This window comes from Arctopsyche grandis, chromosome 4 (assembly GCF_051622035.1).
Source record: "Arctopsyche grandis isolate Sample6627 chromosome 4, ASM5162203v2, whole genome shotgun sequence".
Taxonomy (NCBI): Eukaryota; Metazoa; Arthropoda; class Insecta; order Trichoptera; family Hydropsychidae; genus Arctopsyche; species Arctopsyche grandis.
In genome coordinates, this window is record NC_135358.1 from 17,988,496 (window position 1) to 18,013,220 (window position 24,725).

Genomic DNA, 24,725 nt, shown 5'->3' on the forward strand with positions numbered 1-24,725 from the left:
AGTGTTTCTCGCAAACCATGGGGCATTTGTTATTATTCTAAGGGCTTTATTTTGGAATCGTTGTAAGATTTCCACGTTAGAGTTACTACTCGTTCCCCATAGTTGGATACCATATGTCCAGACTGGCTTTAGGATTGACTTGTATACCAAAATTTTATTCTCAAATGTTAGACTGGATTTTCTTCCTATCAACCAGTTAATTTTGTGTAGCCGCTGGGTGAGTTCCTGTCTTTTATTTTTGATGTGATCTTTCCATGTCAGTCTCCTGTCAATGGTGAAACCCAGGTATTTTGCTGCGGTACTTTCAGTCAGTTCATCGTTTTTCAGTCTGACTACTGGGCAGTTCCCTCGTCGAAGTGTGAATGTGACATGAACAGATTTGCCAGTGCTAGCCTTCACTCGCCATTTTTTCATCCACTCTTGGAAGCCATTTAATTGATCCTGTAGCACTTCCGATGCGAGCGTGGGGTCACTACTACTTGTTAGGAATGAAAATGAAGACATTTTTTTACTCATTTTTGAAAAATCGTTAATTTTTCTCTGCTTGGCCTACGCCTCCCAGCTTCGCCCCTGGTACGAACCGGAATTTTACCAATTTTTGAGAGTGTGCACACTATATTTGCAATTGCCTACAGCATCCCCCATTAAAACGTATGCATTCGGGATGCGATATCGTGGGATGATCCCGAACCAGTCGTGCTCCCGCGTCGTTATAATAATCGAGCTTCGGGACGCCGAACGACGCTTATCCGTTAACTAACGCGCCATAATGCGAGCGTCCGGGATTGTAAAGCTCGCCGCAAAAGCTCACACCGAACGTCATTAGTGACGAAGCTTTATGTCGACAGGATGCCACACGGTTATATTCCGACAAAGCCATTGCAATGCCATGGCGTAGCTCTCACCACGGTCATATCCTAACCCGTAAACATTACATACATACATACATATTGTTGCATCTCTCAAAAGGAATTTCGGTATTGTTGAGCAGGAGAGACACTTTGTATTGCGGTTTCCGGAACTAGTTATTCCGTGTTAGTATTTTGATAGTGTTATTATTGTTGTTTGTTGGAGCGGATAGCTAATATTATAACACATCGGTGTCAGGAGGATACAGAGACCTCTCTGTCTGCTGATGGGATATTGATATCGATGAATACGAAATCATAGTAGCGTGGTGTAAGTTTCATACGTACATATGTACATGTGTACGAGTAACGGAATCTTTGGGGTTATTGTAATTATGAATAACACGCGTGGTAAAAAGTGAGTTTTGAAAATCTATGTACGAACTGAAAAGATCACTCATCTCCAGCTAATTTCATCTCTGAAGAAAAATAAACGCGAGCTTGAACAACAAACCGCTCAATATGGTGGCGTTGAAGAGAATTACAAAAAAAAAATAATACGTCAGTGCATGTGCGTAGAAGTGATGTAGTGTAGTGCGGTGGCCGTCACCGCATCGAAAGTCGAAAAATCGAAATATTTATTTTTGTTCGTTTACCATGCATACATATGAAGAGCGGGTAGTTCCTCTTGTATTCTGCCCGTGCACTTTAAGTAAGGCTGTACCAATAAGTGAAACGTAAAGGAGGTTTGTAAAAAGAGAGAGAATTTCACCGCACGCCACTGATATATATTATATATACATATTTACATAGTACCGTTTACCATGAATACATTATTTTCGATCTTTCGATTTTGTTTTCAGATAGATATATGCTTTTCGATCTTTCGACTTTCGATGCAGTGAACCAGACTCCAATAGAAAAAAAAATTATAAATATTTGTATATGTATTAAGGATATTGTGTGTAACACACAATATCTTTATGAAAGCCAAAGTGTTAATTTACTAAAAACCAAATTTAATTAAAAAAGCGTATTTTTTTATTAACTTTTTTTAATGAAATTAAAATAAATATAATACAATAAAAAATACAATAAAAATCTCAACCACAAAAAACATGTAAAAAAGTATTTTATTTTGGACGAGTAAAATAAGATTTTAAAAATACTAAAGAATTTAAATCTGGTTCTAATTTTTGTTGCAAAAATTTGTGCTGTTGAGAATAATCGCTCATTTTCTCTCTAGGTTGGCTTTTTTGTTAACAATGCTTTCCCCAGTTGATGGTTAAATCTTAAGCTCGTTTAGTTTTTTTTTAATTTTTCAATGGAGAAATCTTTTGGTTGTTCGTGATTTGTCTATTTAATTCCTCTTGTCTTTAAATCAGATTGTCATCAGTATTGTCTTTAATTAGGTCGATATCAGAACTGTCTTTAGTGGAAAAAATATGTTCTAATAAATTTTCTCCATATTGCAAATACATTTTTGGGGCAATTCTCAAAATACTACAAAATTCGGTAAAAGTCGGAATTCTCGACAGGGCGGAGACCGCTAGGTGTGAAGGGAGGCTCGGTCGACCCGCTCCTTCCTGTGATTGGCTACTCTTTGCGATACCAATAGTATTGCCGTGCCCTGGATTAACTCGACTTTTACCTGATGAAATACTCATATACATATTCTGCCAGGTTCGAATATAATTTCGAACGGTTGGGCAGCGTACGGAAATATTCCGAATTCCAGTAAAAGTGGTTCACCAGGATAATTTCGTGGATCCAAATGATAGTGAAATACATACACAGGAAGGAGCGAGTCGACCAAGCCTCCCTTCGGACCTAGCGGTCTCCGCCCTGTCGAGAATGCCGATTTTTACCCAAAATTCATTATCAACATAGGATTTTGTAAAAAAATGTAATAAACCAATGAGCTGCTTATTCATTCTATCTTCAAATCTTGACTTCAGTGCTGCAAACATTTCGAATGATAAAGTTGTATTAATCATGGACATATTTTCCAATTGAAAGTTAATAGAAGTTCAGAAGTCTATAAATTATCATCTCAACGACTTAAATATTCAACTGCCACATTTGTAGGATCGAGTACTTCAGAAATAGTTTTTAATACACTAATATTCGATTTGTTCCAAATATGGCCCATATTCAAGTCAATAAACGATATTTGAATGCAATTTTGAAACTTTAAATATCGTTATATCATGTCATTCCACTTTGTCTTTTAAAATCTACTTCTGTTAAAGATCAAACTTTTCATAAGATGCCTATATATGTAAGTAAACGATGTCTGTACTCATTAGTTATAATCGCAGATTAATTGAACACAGTCTGCTTTAGCTCAACGACTCAATGAAAATAATATATCTCTATAATTATGTATAGAATTAAAATTAAAATTATGAACATTTATAAGAAATTTTAATCGTTTTTTTTCCTGTTCAGCTATATACATACATACATACAATAAGATACAACCGAATCAGTGGCTATCAGAATAGACCAAAAATGTATTGTGAACATAATTTATAAAAACGTTTCAAAATCAAACAATATAATCTGTTAATAACAAAACGAAAATGGTTTTAGATTGAACACGATGTACTTTGAAGCCAGTTCAAAGACACTTTAAACTGTAGATAAAATGTAAATAACTGGCACTCATAGATAAAATAGATAGACTAGTTATGTAGCTAATAAGACTCGTAATCTAAGCTGAAAGCAATCACATTTTTACACTCGCTTTCATGTTTTAATTTTTTGATTATATACAATAATTCTAATTTACATCCTGTATCCTCGATATAGATACATACATAACGTGTGAACCAATCAATAAAATATCATATGAAATTGTTCACTGGCTGCACTAATCACAAATATTGAAAATTCATTACCATATAAGATTGTAATTCGAGATAAGTTGATAAGCGTAACCGACAAACGCATAATAGATGCACATATTTACCCGAGTATCCAACCGCAAGGCAATCAAATTGATACGTGGAATAAAAAATATAAAAAGGATCAACACCGCCTTCCGTATAACCGGGACGTTTATAATAACATCGGAATATATACGACTAATTTATACGGAGAGGAAAAAAAAACACTCCACGTAATTTTTTCGTGGACGAGCTACCTTTTTGTGAGGGTCGGCCAATAAAGGGATCAGCATTCCAGACGGGATTATATTTTTAACACGTCGGGATCAGCTCCTACACCTGCACGATGAAAGCGTTGAATAAAAATCCTTTTGGCCGGCCTAATTGCTTTAATGAGAGGGCTAGCGCGGGTCGTAAGGTGTTAAGGCCTCACACCAGTAACCGATTTTAGCCCAAACACGACGCATAAGGGTCATATTAACGGGAACGCTTTAAAGTCTACGAATTTCGCGTACAAATCTGAATATTATATGAAAGACACGTGTTTGCGAATATAATTAGTGTCTATTGATATAAATTATTTCAACTTAGTATAAAATAAAGCACTAGGTATGATGTACAAACGTATATAGATCCTTTGTCTTCTCGCTTGCTTTTCAATTCGCTTGTGAGAAGTAAGCTAGAGTATAATGCGATTGTGTGGAATCCGCATGAAGCAAATTACTCTCTGATGATTGAGAAAGTGCAAAAAGTATTTCTTCGTTTCCTATATAGGAAAGAATATGGGTATTACCCATATCTCTACCCCACTTCTTTCCTTTTGGGCATGCTTGGGTATAATTCCCTTGAACTTCGGAGAAACTTCTCATTAATTCGTTTCGTTCTCCTGCTCTTACGTGGTAATACGTCATGCCCGTTGTTGCTGGAGCAGTTGGGGCTTTATGTCCCTATTCACTATGTGCGTGGTAGACATCATCATTTGCTGGCTGTACCTCCTGCCCGCACAGTCCTTTTTCGAATGGCTCCTATTCCAAGAGCTATCCGACTTCTTAATGAAATCGTTGCTGCCGAGACTGAATGTGATATTTTCCACCTTAGTGAGCGTAAATTGTCGGAAATTACTCTAACCCATTTATCTGGTAGTCTGCGCTCATCATTGTTTTCATGATTGATTGTGATTTATGAGTGAAATTTTGATTAACTCTCTTCCATTTGGGCCTTACAGGGATGTTTTGTATTTGTAGTTGTTTCTTACATATTTATTGAAACTGGCTGTAGGTGCAAGGCATTCCTTATGCTATTTTTTATTTGATATTTTTACTTTATCTGTTATTATAAATGCTATTTTTTATGTATGTATGGATGTACATATTTATGTTTATGTTTAATTGTTATTTTGTTTTTTTTCTTTTTTGTGTTATATTTTTTGACCATTGTGGCGCTTTAGGAATTCCTGTTATGCCACAATGGTCTGTTTAAAATAAATAAATAAATAAATAAATAAATAAATATAGGATTCGATTCGTGAATAGACCCGTGGGAGGTGTTCAATGAGATTCGTTTGTGGTTTAAATTATTTTTATTTCTTGATGTGCCGAAAAAAACTGTCGTTTGATTGGGATGTTACGCAGAATACCAACATAAACATACACACAATTCAAGCATGCCAACTTAATAATTTTTACATGTTCTCTTCTGGGTTTGAAAATAAAGTCCCATGTATATATTTTATATACATTTATAAAGATAAAACATGTAATTGGTATGAAATCACTGTAATAAACGCATTAAACTTCTTTTTTTTAAATTATAATTACGACAAATCTTAACAACTCTGATAACAATAAGATGATAATTACATCGACATATATAAATACAATAATAACAATCGTATACGATAACCTTTTAATTAAGATAATTAAATTATCAGGACATTTCTTACCACAATTATGACGACTCACCACCAGCCGAAATAGCTCAGTTGGGAGAGCGTTAGACTGAAGATCTAAAGGTCCCTGGTTCGATCCCTGGTTTCGGCAGTTTTTTTTTTTTTTTATTCAACATTCATATTGATTTTTAATTTATTTTATATTTATTATAAATATTTTAAATATTTTATATTATTTATATTATTATTTATATATTTTATAAATATTTTTATTATTTATATATTTTATATTATTATATTTTATATTATAATTTAAATATTTTATTATAAATATTTTATATTTATAATACAGTTTCAATAACTATCTGCAATAAGAAAAAAAATTTGGAAGCGAGGATTTATCAAATGCAGAATTGAATGAAATTGCATAATGTTTAGATTATTTTAATAACTCTTTATAGATACTAATACTGAACTTTTGAAAATAGAATGTTTATTGCCATTTATGAATTAGTTAATGAGTATTATCTAAATTCAATTTATAGAAGTATGAAGATGTTAAATAAAAAACTGAACGTTGCAAATTATTTTTCCAAATACTTATTTCATGTTTCAATGTAAATATGCACACACAACCTTACAACCAGAGCCGTAGCAATGTTGTTGGTGCCCTTTGGCAAATATCTAATTTGGCGCTCTTTTAATTTTTTCATTGTATTAAATAAAATTATTACAAAAAAATGTTTAGTCAAAATAAAATTAGAAGAAATATAAAGTAAAACATTTTTTTATTATTATAAATTAAGCATATTGCCAATGTCGCAACAAATAGCTAACATATTGTAAAAATTATTAGTGCACTCATACCCAATGGTGAAGTGCTAAAAAAGAAGTGCCTGAAGAGCGTTGAACTTACATATCTCTTTCCCCCTTAAAATTTTCGGATTGGCCAGTATTGATTTTTCAAAACATATTTATTTTTTGAAATGTTTTTTGAAAGTTAAAATAAATTTATCTAAGATAAAATGAAGGTGTATTTTCTTTTTAATTTATTTATTATTCATATTTGACCCTTGATTGATTGATCCATTTCTATTTCTATTTCTATTATATATTCTTTATCCAATTATATCACTTTATGTTTAATTGTGCATTGTCCTATTTAGTCATATTTTAGTTTTTATTCTTTCCTTTTTCATTTGTTTGTCTATACTAAATATATTATGTATTTTGTAAAAATCTATAATTGGGCTCAGATGTTATTTTGTTATATTTTTTTTTATTTTTATGAATTTCAACATCTGAGACCTGTTGATTTTTTAATAAATAAATAAACACAGTATTAGATGCCACAGGCGAAAAATTATTTTCAAAGAAATATGTAAATTTATCAGGTTTTGAATTTTGAGGATTAAAAAAAATTACAGCTAGGTAAAAAAAAAATACAAAAAACGTAAGGCAAAAGCGAAAGCGTCAAATGGATGATGAATTTCCAAGTTGAAAGATTTTAAAACAAAACTTAAATACATATATAATATTAAAAAAATCCTTTTTGTATTATAATTCTTTTAACTTGAAAGATTCAAAGAATAGTCTGAAGTAGGGATTCATTTCATGAAAAATAAATTTACAATAGTTAAAAGTTACATATTTATAAATTATAGCCTTTAATTATATGTATATTGGAAACATGAAATCATTCTACATACATTTAAAATAAGAGGTGCGTGCTCCGGCTCGAAAAAGCCTGTTTACACCACTGCTTATACCACATTGAAAATTTCGTACTTATAATTTTTGTCGTTCGTTTTTCTCATTTTTAATAATGTTAGTTTTCAATTTAGTTTTCTAACTTTAAAACCATTAATATTAGCTTATTAACTTAAACGTAACTATTAACTGCTAGTAATTAATAAAGTCAAGTCAAATTTTCCATGCTTTGAAGTTATCAAAGTCCGTTATTATGTTATTAAATTTCATATTATTGGCTAATTCATATTATGCTTAAACTTGATGCCCAATCTTGACCGCTGGTCGATCTAAAATAAGTATTTGATTATTAAAAAAAAAACAAACAAAAAAATATACGAGAGGCGCCAAGAATTCGGACACATTTAAATAAAAATACGCGACATTTGTTTTATTTAACATGCGAGTACATATACGAACAATATTTCTTTTCCTATTCTATACAGTGTAATGTGAAATTGAAATTCTTCTATTTTAACCTTTTAATGCCTAGTTTAAAATAAGTTCGTAACATAGGGGAGCAGTAAATAGAACTTCGTCATTTAGCATAAGGAAATTTTAGTACTAGAACGGCTGGGACACAGATCGTCAAATCCTAATGACCTCCTCACAGTGCCACAAAGTCGTCCGTGAGGAAGTAAGTCCTCAGTCGAAGAATGATTTGCATAAACTTTAAAATAGCACCGTCGTTACTCGACAACCAGACTGTAAACTCTCAAAACGGTTAATTCAACCGAAAGTCAAATAGACGACGTCGTGTCGTTTAGAATCACCAGTATTCAATATTATTACTTTCCATCGCAGACAAAACCATCACAGGATAAACTTTCATTGAAATTATAATATAATTGTTGAAAACTATGTACACTCACCAAACTGAACATTTTGAATTTTAATGATAATATTACATTAAGAATGTTTTATACTATAGATATACGTAAAATATGTATCGTATACACTACTACGTGGGACAACAGAATAGGCTCCACATTAAATGTGTATGTATGTGTTCCTATTTCCGGATTATTCTCAACCGGATCGGTATTATAGCGGACCGAGCGGTAAATTCAATCCCTGTACCCGCATATATCAATTGTCGCACTTCTGGAATCGATCCGGCTCTGATTTGCAGGTGCCGGATAGTCGACAATTACCGGATAACCGAGCTCAACTCTGAACTTCGAACTATCTACTAAATCAAAGCCGGGTACCCTTCATACATACATACTTGATTCATCAGAGTGTTTCATTACAAATTAAAACAAATATACACACATATGTATGTACGTTCATGTTTAAGTATGTTTGAATTTTAATACAATATCAAAACGGTCAAAATTGCGAATATGAACAGAATGAACGATATTTTTGTTCGTATTATTTCCTTCACAATATAATGGATTTGCAGACGGTTGAGGCTGTGCTTTGTTCGGATTAATGGATTTATTTTTAGATAAGGTTTTTGTATTATAAATGCGAACAAGATGTTAAAGGATTAATTTTACAAGCAATTTGCGTAATTTAACGATCTTATTGTGCGCATTTTTATCTATGTACATATACATATGTACATATATACGTATTTAAATAAACGCCAACGTTTCGGACGTGAATACGGTTGTGGTTTATTAAAAAAATGTATTTAATTAATTATTTTTCGTTTTTGGAAACTCGAGTGTGACAGTGTCGCAACAAAATACGAGTGGACCGAATAAAATAAATCCACAAATATGTAAGGAAAAACAGGCGCGACAAAAGAAATAATGAATCGTTTTTCTTTTGGCTGCCCCGTTGTGAAAAAATAGTCAAGTGAAAAATGGCAAAATAAATCATTGCCGCGTAATACATAATTATAATAACAAAATTTTAATGTTTGCCTTTTTATTAAAACGCACACACCTCAGGGGGGCGATTTTGCCACAGGATTGTTCTTATGAATCAACCAATTTTTGAAATACATTCAGGACCCTCGAAAAATTTATCACAAGGATTAAGGTTGACTTCAAAAGGGGTCAACGGAACCCAAGGTAAAGTCAATGGAAACTTGACTAACTGTGATATAGTTTCATGAAAACGTGCACACTTTAACAAACTCGACTATGCAGAATGATCACAAATCTACCTTAATGTATGTATGTAAATACATACATTGTACTAGTACTAGAATAATATAACACTACATTTTAAGAATAAAAAATAGGATTGGGTTTAGTTTTCTAAAACCCAACTGCGAACTACGCCATAGATGTGATGTGTCAAAGTCCGTTTATATTATTCAGCACAGTACTGCGCGGAAAAGCCTAGTTCCGTTCATACTATACAGCACCGCTCGCTTTCAGCACGTGTATGCTTGTTGAGGATGAGTACAAGGCAAGGTGGGCTTACATTAGGGCTGTCATAATTGTCGGAACACCGACGGGACAACCTCCCCAAAAAAAAAGCAACCACTTTTATCGACATTCATAGCTCTACTATACAAAATTACGTAATCGTTTAACATAATGCGTCTGAACCAAATCTAAAAATAAAATAATATAGATTAATGGGCGATTCAATTTAATAAAACCAGATTGAAGAACCTTGCCTAAACATTTTATTTCATCCATTCTTTTTTGCCTTCAGTCATCCCTGACTTCGGTGACTTCATTATCATCGCTCTTCTTTGCCCAATCATATTTTTTCAATGTCTTCGTTTATTTGTAGCAGCTCTTTTTCCCCTTTTATATAATCATTCAATGCATGACATTTTATAATTTAAAACACATTTAATTATGCTTTTGTCTGGTTTGCTTAAATCTTAGGTATTTATTACTTAATCTCTCCGGTAATTGTTTTTTTGTGTCCTCTAAAATATTTTTAACTTCAATGACAGTTATGATAGATTTGTCAAGCTTTTTAATTTGCTTTTCAATCAAAAACATTAGGCTGTGTACGAACAAGGTATAAAGTTATGATAACGGATTTATAAAAAAAATCCGTTATCGCCTTGGAGGATTTTCAGAAAAAAAATTTCAACGGCTCTCACACCCGTAGTATTCTTTCAATTGCTGGAAGGAGCAATAAACACCTACTTCTTGAATAGGATAGTATGTTATTATTAGAGGCCGGATAGCCAAGGGGCCACATCTTGTGCAAATTTTGTAAATGCATTGTTAAAGGTTTGCCGAACCTTTTTTTACAAAGGATTTACAACAATGGAACAATGAGTGGCCCCTTGCCTATCCGGCCTCTAGCTATTATATGTGACCTCAGCAGACTCGCAGTTTTTCAGTCCTTACTGTACACACAGTCGCGGTTTCGGAAACCGGAACACCATAGAAAAATTTGATTTTACGTGAAATTTCAGTGATCTTAAATAAAATAAACACCCAAAGTCATTAAAATGGTAGATTATATCATAGTGCTTTATTTTAACGACAATCGTTAAGAAAAGAAACAACAACAAAAAAGGTAGGGAGAATTTTAGTCCGAGCCGGTTTTTATGACCAAACGCAGTCTCCACAGTTTAATGAAATTTTGAATGAAAAAACACAGTTGAGCGTAAACTTTTAATTTTATTAGTCACATGGTATTATTTACAAATTATAAAAACCTAATTAATATTTTATTGCGGCTCCTATTAATTTTATGACGGCTTTTATACGGTTAGGCATAGAATCTATTAAGTTTCTTAAAATGTCTATGGGGAAGTCTTCATACCATACTTTTGCAATGGTCTCTTTTAATGATTGATGGCTAGACACAATTGTTTTACTAATCTTATATTTAATAGCCATCCATAAATTTTCAATTGGGTTTAAATCGGAACTATTCCCAGGCCATGTTAATGTCTTTACACCCCATTCCTGCAAATAAACCCGAACCTAAAAAAAAAGTAACAAAAATATTTCAGTTTTTTGATCGAAATATTATTAATTTACATTCAATATCATTAAATAAAATTAATACTCACTAATTTAGCTCGATGACACGGGGCAGAGTCATCTTGGAATATGACATCATCAGAATTTGAAAGATGGTTTTCCATCGATGGGATAAAACTTTCTTCTAGAATTTTTTTATATGCTGTTCCGTTAATGGAACCTTGCACAAACTGTATTCGACCAATTCCATAATAAAAAAACATCCCCAAACCATGTGGCTTGGGGGATGCTTCACTGTCTTCAAGGTACATTTTTGGTCGAATCTTTCTCCAGCTTTTCTTCGAATATACGGAAAACCATCGGAGCTGAAAAGGTTAAATTTCGACTCATCAGAAAATATGACTTGTCGCCAATCCGATGTCGTCCAATTTTTGTGATATTTCGACCACTCTAATCGGTTTTTCATCATTTTCTTCGTAAGTAATGGTTTTTTCGCAGGTTTCCGAGCGTGCAGTCCAGCTTCTCTAAGTCGTTTTCTTAAGGTTACATCACTAATTTCAATTGAAAATTTATCCAAGATCTCTTTTCTTGTCTCTACAGCAGTTTTGAACCGTTGCCGTAAAGATAATAGAGTTATCAGGCGATCTTGTCTCTCGGATGTGCATCTTTTCGGTCCTGTCCCCTTCTTACGAGCAAAAGTTCCAGAATCCTTTTTCTTTTTCATTATTCTTGACACAGTAGATACAGAACGTCCTATTTGTTGAGAAATTGATCGCAATGAATGTCCAGAGTCTGCCAAAGCCGCGATTTTTATATTCTCCTCCAATGATAGTTGAGTGTATTATTGCATGGTATTTTTATTTTCAACGATTTCGATCCGTACACCTCGAAAACTCACACTAAACTGAACTCAAATCGTAGAAAACAATCATATATAAAAGACCCGATCGTTAAAAACCACACACCTAAATGTCGGTGTTACCAATGTGCGTGCGCTTATTAATAGTAGAAATTATGTATTTACAATATTATCGGAAAATATTTTTTTAATATGCGTAAATTTTAAATCGACCGGAACAATTGACTCGGACAGGGACACTGGGACACAAACCTCAAAACCGGGACGTATGGCACCCCTAGCTTACATATGCATTACAGCTTACATGTATGGCGCAATATTGCTTGCGAACTATCGTCGAGTAAATATTGCCACAGTATTAAAATATTAAAATATTCATATGCACATGGCAACACTTTCCTTACACGGGTGCACTCACCAATATGACATCATATCTCGCCCGAATGTTTCCACAGTGGCTAAAGAAAACCGGTTCTGCTTGATACGTTTGGGTGACATGTACTGCTGTATAATATGAATAGATCGTGTCAGATGCTGCTGTTAATATGCAGCATAGACTTAACGGAAAATATGAAAGTGTAAATATGGAATGAACTAAGGAATGTTTTTCGTACTGCTGTTTACATTCAGTTACCGGTTTGAGCTGTGTTGGTATAACTTATAAGCGAACCTTACCTATGTACATATTTGTACCTATGTAGGTATTTATTTACATACATACATATACATGTGTTTTAAGTACCATATTATACCTACATATAATTACATATGTATAATATAAAAAGAAATTCATATATATGTAAATATGTATATATAATCTTTTTTAAACAGTAGTTAGTATTTTAAATACAAATTAAGTACTTTCTATAAACATTTTAAAATGAGCATTCATGTAAGTACTGAGTGGTTTGTTAGCTCTTCGTTAAATATCAAACGCATATATGTATGTACTAACATTAAGTAATACTAGGAAAAATATTTCAGTTAAAACTTTTTTTAAATGTTTTAATGAGGCGAGTTATTATGAAGCGAGTGTATCCTTCTTGTTTTGACGATTCCAAAACGAAAGAAGCTCTTTTAGATTCTTATGAAGATTGGGGACAATTGTGTCTTTGACGATGAATGAAAAATTGAATAAGAAGCCTTCAAAGATAAATCTACAAAATGACGTAAATAAAAATAGCCTCGACTTAAAAACACAAATGAAAATATACGTATATACATATGTACATGCCGATAGGAGAAAAAACATATATCTAATTTAAAAAAAATGTGCTCGTCCCTTTTGACTTTAAAATCAACTTCGACCGAAATTGAAAGAGTTTTTTCCATTACTGGAAATATTTGTACCAAATCTAGAAATAGGATTTCAGATTCTCATTGAAATATTTTAGTATTCTTTAGAAGCAAATAAATTGAAGATTTCAAATAAATTTACTTTCATAATTACATTTTTTCCAGTTAACATGTAGATTAATTGTTTACTTGTTTAATATTTTGTAAATAAATAAATTGTATATTAATAAAAAATTAAATTGAAAAAAAATTACATCATTTGTACATATGTTCCAGGAACCCGGGAATCCCTGGAAATATCTTTAGCTCCGTCCCGTGTCCCGGGAATCACAAACATCACAAATCACAAACCCCAATGTACATACATACATATATACAATATTGAAAATTATACATGTAGATACATAGTCTGTGTCAATTACTACAATAAAACCATACAATACCAAACGAAAAAACATAACAAAGGTTTTTGAAAAAAAAAATCAGTTTATATTTATACATACATATGTATGTATGTATGTGTATAAACATACATAGGATCATTTCAATCGTTATTTCCGTTCGACCTCAAATAATGTCGTTTGGGCAGGGGTGCCCATTTCCCGCGGCCTAGGGGTCCCCGGGGGCTCCCCAGCCTCCATATTACCATCGGGATCGGCAACCGCAGACGAAAAACTATTTGCTTGTGTATTCCCTTTATACTGAGGGCCTTTGTCGACACTAGATTGATGTTTGGTCAACATCGCAGTTTCGCTTTATCAACGGTGATGGATGTTTGGGAACGATAGGCTCGATCTTCGCAGAACCGACTATGACGTCTCAATAAATAAAAAAATGTGCTTCGCTCGAATTTCGATTCATTTCGAAATATTCCCGTAAGCCATTTGGTATCGTAATGAAAATTCGAATTCTAGAAAACCATTGTGATAGTTTTAATAGGGCAAATATAAATTAATTTCATTTAATTCAGCATTAAAAAGGAGAATTTTCAAAGGAAATGAAATTAAAACTAAGTTGCAATTTCGCGTGTTTCCTCGCAATCCCGTTTTTCTTTTGATCATTTTTTATGTCGCACAGGAATTCCGAATCGTGACTTCTTGATTATGAGTTTGCGTTTATTGGTGGTTATTTATTACCTTCAAGCTATAACATACATATATGCACCTAAATATTATTATATATGTATGTATGATATAAAATTGTACCTGTAAAAAATTGTACTGTAAAATTGTAAAAATAATATGTATTCCATAGTACATATTAAACTGAGTGTTATCATGACGTAGTCAACTCGTAATATTATCGATGTTTTAACAAGATTTATGAATATTTTTATAACATCTTATCAAAAATAATATGGTATGTGTAATTTTTCACATTTAATTGCCAAAAAATTTTAGTTACTTCATACAAAAACTAACTATAGCTATTTTATATTCTATGCAACTACCCTCATTATTATTTAAAAAAATAAGCTTAAAATTTAGTAAATATATGTATATTATTTATATTGTACACATTCGTTAAATCTAAATAGAAAGCTTATTATTGTTACTAGGATAATCTAATTCAACCTTTCAATAATATTTATATTGTGCATTAAAATTAAACAGCAATGGTCAATTTATAAGGGCTCAAACTACCCCCTTCTAAGCAAAAAAAACTTTCCATATAATCTGAAACGCTTACATTCATATCAGTGGCGCACCGTGACTTTTAAAACGTTGGCCAAAGTATGGACAAATATATATATTTGTCTTATATTATATTATAATAATATGTCTTGAAGTAGTGGAGTACAATTTTTCATTTCTGTGCTAGCAAAAATATCCGAAGCAGCCTAAATTTCTGTATAACATCTTTTTTGTCTTCAAAACTTAATCTTCTGAATGATTTGTCGAACAATCGGTCGAGAATGCAACATTCCAAAGCCCAATCCCTTGCCATATTTGCATTCAAGAAGTTCTGTGTAAAAATGCTATTTCAACAAAATAAGTAGTTCAGAATAATTATTGATAGACACAAATCATGCTTGAAGAGACGAGCGAATTAAAAAAAATGTTTTGTTTAGATAACAATTCGCCAGTACCGCGAAGGGATCAGAATTGAGACGGCGAGTCTGTGCAAGCGCACTACGTGACGAACCAAATCGTAACAATTCACTACCACTACCACTACCTCAGCTGGGGCGATTCTGGCTTCTGAACTTCGCTAATCCGAGTGAATAATATAAATAGTGCCAACGATTTGAATTTATTGTATTTGAATTGTTGATTTTTTTAAATTTCAGCTTAAAGATTTTAGGGGACTAATCTAGTCCCTCTGGTCCAATGACGGTACGCCACTGATTCATATATACATATATGTATGTCGATAGTTAACCAGAGTTTGCATGTCGGAAGCGTGTTTCCACACTTTCACTCTACCCACAAACTTGGGATTGATTTTTAACTTTCAAGCGAAATATGTTTTTTGTCTTTAAATCGGTCGTCGAATAAAGCAACGAAATTTTCACTGGAAAATTTCATTTGTTTTAAAATAAATAATTTTTAACATTCAAATAATCAAACAGTGCGTGTATTGTGAAATTGTGAATATTAAGTAAATTCAGTGAAGTGTTTATATGTATGTGTTCAAGCGATCTTCAGCAAACAGCCCTGAAATTATCAGAAGATGAATAGTAAATGATGCAGATTCACTTGACCCGTATCTCCACCTAATCGTGAGAAGGTAACTCCAGAAACAAATCCCTGTCAATGGGCAGCAGCATTGACAAGTTAAAGAAATTCAAAAGAACTACTGCGATGCAGAAGGTGAGGGAGAAACCACTGCACTAAACAAACACTCCCCTACTGCAGGTCATCAGCTGCAGTAGTACAAAGGTGTGGCGATGTATGGCGTATCATATATGTAGCTCGGCACACTTTCTGACACTCGCGGGCAGCAGTTGAATGACGACTTCACTGGCCGCGACACTGAGATGAGGAAAACAACGGAAAACTACCTCATTATCTTTTCCCGGGATGAGTAGATATCCCTGGTAGTATAATAATCTACAACCTTAGCAGCAGCATTTACTAGTACTGGGCCAAGGTTGTAGATTATTGAAATCGAAAAAGCTTAGAACCAGACATACACAGGCGGAGTTGTGACAACGGTACGGCTGTGTAACTGCGATGTGGAAGGCAACGGAAAACCACCACATTAAATGTTCCAAGTAAATATCATGATTGACAAAAGCCTCGGCCCTCAGTCCCCGGCAGGCCTTAGATGGTCAGAGGGTGCTAAGAATCTCCGGGTCAATCATGAAATTAGCAACATGGAAGTCCGAACAATGTACGAAGCAGGGCAACCATGGATAGAGAGAAGATATATATCATGATATCCAACCTCCTACGAGGAGAGGAATAAAAAAGAAGAAGAAGTTCAAGAAATATTTCGATATTTGTTACATATGTAAGAATCAAAATAAAAAAGACTGCAACAGAGGCCGCATAATTTATTCTATTAATCAAATGCACTTGCAAGTTTCAAAAGCCACTCCGGTAGAGTTGGTACATTTTTGATAACTTTTAAAAGCTTGTTCTACAACTTTAAAACTTTACGTTTGCTCACATTCAAGTTTTCGTTTCCAACTTTTAATTTTGTGTTTACGTTTGTTCTCAATCATGCGAGTCGCATACTCGTTTCAAAATACACATACATATACGATACAGTGCCACTTTCATGCAATTTCCGTTTGCTAAAACCAATGCCAGTCTTAGGGCCGGGCCGCACCGCTCAACTCGCGAAAAACTTGGTTGAGGGCGACCAGACCAATGCATGCAGGTAGATGGGACATGGCACACTCGTCAACTTGTTTGTCGCACACATTTCCATACATTTTTTCGTGTCGCGCAACAAGTCGGCCGACAAAGTTGCACGGTGCGGCCCGGCCTTTAGAGGGGGTTGGGTCGGGTGGCGCCCGAGGGTGCTACTTGATGCGCCGAAGGCGATTTAAAATTAGGGCGTTAAAGGCGCCTCTACTTAAAATTGTAAAAATGTTAACACAATCTTCAGCTTCAATATATCGCTGGAAGGTTCTAACTGGTTCGCGTGCAATTATATTCCTTAAATAATTCCTTATAATCTTACACACGATGGGAAGCGTAAATAGCAAGTGTCAAAGCAGTTCGTTATCAAATTGTTGACGTTCATGATCCTTTAATAACTTTATCTCAAACTGAAAGAAAGCATCCAGGCGTAGCTCATGAAGCAACTGCGTTAGCGGAACAACCAAAATATTTCAGCATTCTTGTATCATTAATTGTTTGGTACGATGTTCTTTTTCAATTATATTAATTTTTAATTCTTAGATACAATATAAGTATTAATGAATGAAAGATTCGAACAGTTGAACAAATTTTGTGTATTTTTGTCTTACAATCTACCGGAACGAGCCGATTTTCAAATTAAGCTCAACTCGAATTAAAAATCTGATATTATTAGTAATGAACTTAGCGATGAACCTATTAATTTAAAAGCCTTCCTTTGAAATAAATTTCAAAGTGAAATTAATCCACTCATTGTATTAAATTTTGTAAATCACCATTCTTCACAATAATTGTATCCGAACATTTGGGTTGCAATGCGAATTTTTCTGATAATGCCTGAAACTGTATCATGTGGTGAACATAGTTTTTTGAAATATAATTTTTTTCTAGTTTTGAAACTATATCTACTGAAAATGATATCTTGATTTTTCAGCTTTAATTATAGGTTTTGTTGAAAGAAAGGTTCGGAAAGCTTACTTCCGAATTATCATTTTATTTATTCATTTTTAACTCCACCTGGGGTTGGGAAATCTTGTTAACCACTTTGCTGCCAGTCCCATGCCCGGGAAAAGAGGATGGTAACCCGTTTTTGTAAAAATATTCTAGGGCGCTTAGAAAAAATTGCCCGAGGGTGCCATAGGGTGTAAGGCACTGGCTAAAACATCATGTGTATTCCAGGCAGGGGCCTGCTCGTCCATAGGAACTGCGAAACTGCAGCACCCCAACATCACTAACCAAAAATAAGAGTATATTTCAAGATATATTTAAAATCGATCCAAATATGTTTTTTCCAAATATGCAATTATTGAAAGATTGAAATATGAATTGATCAGAGAGATAAATATGTAGTCGGAAGATTGTACGTATAAAGTTAACCCGGCACGTTGCCCGATGCAGTGCCGTGCCGGTAGAGTCGATGAAGAATCGAAGTGGTGAAGGTGAGGTAGTCTTGATTGTGTATGGCTCACAGGCACTGTGTTTCGTCGAATTCGCAATTTATTTATACAGGTAAAAACCCATTTAAGTAAATTACATAATAAAACATATAATGAAATTTTATAATATAAATTATAAATTTAATGAAAAAATAAAAACATAAAAAATAGTAAAATACCCATTTAAGTAAATTACATAATAAAACATATAATGAAATATTATAATATAAAATTAACAATGAAAGAAAAAAAAGAAAATCAGGAAAGATTGTAAAAAATTAAGGAAACACAATATTCAGAATGGATTTTATAAACCGACCAAAAGTAACACTAAATATGTCAATCTCCGTCTGATCAGTTAAGTAGTTAAAAAGCCCCATGGCTGTGCATATAGGAGAATTTGAAAGAATGTTAGGTTTCGCTATAATTGGCGAAAACAGAAATCTTTTGCGTATTTTAAAATAAGTTTCTGGTGCATATAAAGTGAATTCGCTAAGAATTGGTGGATTATATTATTATTATATATTATTTCCACGCAGAACAAGGAATATGTGTCGTAATAATATAATTCAGCTACTCAAATTTCAGAAGCTAAAAAATACAAGAGAGCCTTATGGAATTCTATATGTATCGATATGAAGAAAATATACACTTTTATAAGTCGTTTAGTTATGGAAAATTATTCAATAAAGATAAATTTAGGAGCTTCTCTGAAAAAAAAATACCTAAAATATTGTGAAAGGATATCCAATGCTACAAGAAGAAAAACTACTAGTGATATTTAGCGTATTCTATTCTAGAACATAAATGCATCAGTTTACTGGTTTAAGTTTATTAAATTTTATTTGTGAAAATAATTTATCTGAAATATTTTTTGAACTATCAAAACTTATTAAAATATAATATTCCTTACAATTCCGATGATAACGCAGACCCAGAGTGGTGCTTTTCTTCATTAAATAGAATTTTTTTTTAGATCAACTATTAATGAAGATAGATTGACATGACAGTTCTTTCAGTAATTTTAACGAGATAGTAATTGACTTATTTTCTAAAGAAAAAATTAGGAGAATGAAGTTTATATTTACGTAAATAAATGTACATATCTATGTAATTTAAATTGTGTTGAATTTGTTGAATTCTTAATTTATGTAAATATTTTTTGATTTGTGGTTTGAAAAAAAACTTTTTTTACATAACATGCAGCACCCCAAAAACTATTTTTCACGAGCCGCCACTGATTCCAGGTGAGCAGATTTGATATTTTGTGCTATTACCGCAGACCACAAATTCGAAAAACTCCGATTGCTGGAATTCTCACATAATAATGTATTTACATTGATTAATACTGTTGTGTACATTTACGTGTATTTATCAAATAACTACCGAGTAGGTACACTGAACAGTTTTTTTATGGGAATGCATCTCTTTACTAACTTCATTCGACTTTTTAGTTGTGTCATAAAAGTATAACGAATTTGTCATACATATGTAGTTAATAGTAGAAATATTCAGAAAAAATCACGAAAAATGTCCATGTGTAGTAATAATATATCTAAGTATACATAATAATATATCTAGGTATACAATTACATTATTACTAATATGTTACACAAGACTGTAACGTAAAAAATGTAACCTCAAAGCCAATCAGATGATTTAGTTTAAGATATTAAGACTCATACAAAACTTTGTCTGCAAATTCTTATTAAAATTTATTTGATTTTTCCTTTTGTAAATCATAGTAAAAAGTACATTTTTTGTCGAACATATGAAAGAAATATCGTTATCTGCTTCGAATCGCTATCGGAAAAGAGCTATTCCATAAAATTTGTGTCGTTGTTTAATTTGTGTGTCACACGAAGCTCAATTTATGAGGTCAGGAAAGTGTGGGTCAGTAAATGCACCGGTGATTGCACCGGGCGCTGCACCCGTTACGGATAACTTATCGGCGCACATTTGATCTCGCTGGACTCCGAATAAGTGACCATTATTTTTCTTTTATGCTCGCTGCTCTTTGGCTTTGGACCAACGCGCTTTCAGCTCTTTTATGGAGGACATTTTTACCTTTCCGATTCTAATGTGGGTTGTACAACGTACGTACGTTTGAAATACATGCAAATGTTGCCAAAAACGCTTTAATCGATCTGCACAATAAAATTTAGTGGAATTATTTAGCTATGCCTTAACTGAAATTATCAATCAAATTATCAAATTATCATTATCCGGTATAGAAAAAGAAAATTACAACATACCTACAATAGTGAGTATAGTTTTCAAAGCAAATTTAGGTTCCGATAATTGAATTATTCAAAATAAAAGTGATTTCAGTAATCGCACTTCCAATTAAAAAAATAATTGTGTTTCACAATTGGTGTGAAATTGCATGTGGGCCATAAGAGCATACAACGGTCGTAAATAAACCTTGAAACTTCTGAAGAAATTATCCTGTGTGCTCCTGTGGGAAACTGCCGTCTCTTTATTGCCAAAGTTTGCGGCGACGAAGAAACTGCAAATATTGCCGCAAACGTTGCATCGAAATTGCATCGACCAATCTAGTGGCTAGTAGTAACATAATATAAGTAGGGTGAACCTTTTTCATCTTATTTTCACCGAGCAACACTAGATACTCATTCGAAGTGCAGTTAAATAAGTTCGAACGTCGGCGAGCAAGATAAATATAACTTGCAATCAATTTTAAATTCTTCAACTTTAAATTTATATAAACACTATTACGAAGAAGATCGTTCAATAACAGTTCTTCTGAACGATTTGAAGAAATCATTGAAATCTTTCATTTTATTTTCGTCAATTTAGCAATGAAGTGAAAATATACTTGTATAGTAGACGAGAAGAAAGAGTTAACATAAGTCAAAAAATTATGCATATTAAAATCAGTTGCTAAGACTTTTGAAATCAAGATTTCATCAGATAGCATTAAATTATGATTGATATACGGAAATGTCACATATATGTATTTATGTACGTATATATGTAAGTATGTACATATACATGTATGTACATATATAATATTTACATATATGCATATATTATACAAAGCCTTTTTATAGAATAATTATAAAACACTCACAATGATACATTGCAATTGAACTTTTTGTGGCATCATTTGTATCAATGATGATCGAGTGATGTCAGATCTATAATGATAACTAGTCACCGGACCCAGAAGGTGCCGCGTATTGTTCAAAGGTTGTAAATGCATTGTTAAAGGTTTGCCGAACCTTTTTTACAAAGGATTTACAACAATGGAACAATGGATAGCACTGTGACTATCCTACCTCTAATGATAACAAACTAGACATACATATATACATCCATATATAGTTCCGAATTATGGGTTATGAGTTACAGAAACGATAAAATTAATAGGTTCCAAAGACTTCAACTCTTTTAAACTTAATAGGAATGAAAATACATATATGCACATATAAACATATGTATTTGTATTTGAAATGAATGAAAATATATCTACAATTTTTCGGGATGGGAAAATTTTCCTCCACTTGAAAAAAGGTTAAACAATGCTTTTAGCGGCAATCGGCGTCGAAATAATTAATCAAAAGCTCCCTATTCAGGAAACAAGGCATCGATTTGAGCTTTCGGCAGGTGCGGTGTAATTAATACGGGGGTCCGTGTGTGACCTGAGACCCTGAAAGCTTTCGCGTGTTGCTTTCACTCGTAGCAGGTGTTGCCAATCGTAGATCGTATAAGAAAACATGAAAGCCTCATTCGAGGACCTTGACTTCTAAAAGCTAGGAAAAATCTGAGGCGCCCATACCACGTACATATTTATAACTGGCTTTAGTTATATAAAATATTCTGTAGTGTGAAAATCTGCATAGATAGAAAATTGATAAATAAATACTTATATGCTGTTAAATGTATATGTACATATATAATAATATACTATGGTATATTTATGGGTTGTTCGTTGTATCGTTGTCATTTCAAAGTTGTTAACTTTATTTTAATTTCAAATGACAGTTCTGATATAATTTTTAGCAATTCTGTCAAAATAATATATTTATGGAAAGCATTGAGGCTTTTCAAACGATCCATAGCACAACCTCTTTTATAATTAAATTGAAAAAAAAAAAACACAATTTCAGTTTCAATCAAATCTTTTGTCATCGTTTCTCCTAATTCCATTTTGCCCAAAACCTTGTCTTAATTTTTTCCCCATTTCACAAACAACGGTTAATTTTACGAAGCGTTTTTGTGTCGTCCCCTTCACATTGTAAGCTCGGCTTTGTTTGGAACACGCGATTTTTGTTTTTATTATTTATTTTTCCAGCACAAAAAGATGCTTCGCTGTCCGAAAAAAATAATTCCAAAAAATAAAAACAAAGACGAGAAATTTTTAAATCTGTAGTAATTTTTTTCTAGAGCATTGAAACAAAGCCGAATTTCGTATATTAATGAAATTTTAATTAAAGCGAAATGTGAATATGAAATAAAGTGCTTTTCGAGTGGGATCAAATGCGAGAGATGAGTATCTTATTTAGACAGTGTTCTTTGTATTCTGTATCCTTGTTTGTAGGATTCGTATCATATCGACGATACAAGGAGTACATTTGATCTTTACAGGAGCCGTTTATACGGAGAACTCCAACAAAGAATCTATTATACCAAGATAAGCTCAATAATCTGTTATCCTCAATATTTTTTTTCTTTGCCGTGCCAAATGATGGTGAGAGAGTTTTTTCGCATAATACCAACAACGAAAAACGTATAAAAATATCCATGAATCTCGTAAAATAGGATATAATATGTAAAACAAAATTTCGTAAAGTGTAAACCTTTAAAGAAACGTTTTTCCATTCAAAAGAACGAAAAATACACAAAATCATTTATTTAAACCTTAATACTAAGGTTCGAAATTCAATACGATTGATTTAATATGTATGTATGTATATGAATTATAACTATTCCGAATATTATTTAATTCCACATCGGCTATTTCCTCATCGGAAATATTCTCATTTTTAAATAGTTATATGTTATATATCAATTATTTTTCTTTATTTGCATCAGAATACTCATCTTAAAATGCTCCACTGCTTACTTATCACTAAAAATATTTTCAAAATTGAAGTACGTAGTTCATTTGAACAATAAATTTGAATACTTTTTTTTCCCCACACAATTAGATATCACCTTCTAAAACAGCATGATTGAATGCGAATCAATAAAACGTTTTGTTTGAAAATTCTCAAATTTCAAAATTTATTTTTCAATTTTAATTACGGAATGAAGTACGATCGCGTCACACAGTTGCGGAAACTTTGCATTCCAGTACGGTTTAAATTATGAACCGCGTATGTACGAGGGGTGAGCAGACCACTTGAAAAATGCCCGAGCAGATGAGAAGGGGCATCAATCAAGGGCAAACGTTCCCGGTTCATTATATACGAAGCTGCAAGAATGTACCGCTTCAGACATTATTATGGCGTGCATTTCACGCAAACACAAAGAACTGTTCTCATTTGTTGTTCTGAAACATCGTTACGGAAACTTACTTTAATGCACAGTGCAACGGTTGAACTAAATTAAGATTACGAAACAGCACGGACGCTTCCCCTACTAATTTCCACACTTTGCAATAACTGCTATCTTAAATTTATTTACTATACATATTATAATATAATATAATAATGCATCCATTGGGAGGAATGTTTATTTTGTGATGTTATTCCATCGAATGCACCGCGTTGTTGTTTTCCTTTTGGTGCGGTAAATGCATTGTGTCGAGTGCTGAAGGCGTTCGTTTTCAGACCCAGGTCTGCCTTTTCCCCCGAGGCTCTGGGACTTGCTAAAAACTAAATTGAACCGTCAAGGCATTTATATTAAAAACGTACACCTATGTACATAATACATATGCTGGGTATATCCATTGCGTTTCGCTTAGCTCGTAAGCCTTTTGATCGAAGGCGCCCAACGGCTACAAAGGGGAACTAACATAACCCAAGGAGTGAACATGGATTCAATCCGGCAAAACTAACTGCGAGTAGAATGCAATGCGCTTTTGCATCGGAAAAGTTTTCCGGTAATCGATAGTCACC

The 24,725-nt window shown here is 33.0% G+C and overlaps 1 protein-coding gene and 1 non-coding gene across 2 annotated transcripts in view; one reads left to right on the forward strand and one right to left on the reverse strand.

The window, feature by feature from the left end:
* LOC143911007 (uncharacterized) overlaps positions 1 to 24,725 on the reverse strand; it is a 901,246-nt gene that overhangs the window by 650,442 nt on the left and 226,079 nt on the right. The gene's annotated exons all lie outside the window — the stretch shown is intronic.
* On the forward strand, positions 5,706 to 5,778 carry TRNAF-GAA (transfer RNA phenylalanine (anticodon GAA)). The gene has a single exon. It is a non-coding gene; the product is annotated as a tRNA-Phe (tRNA).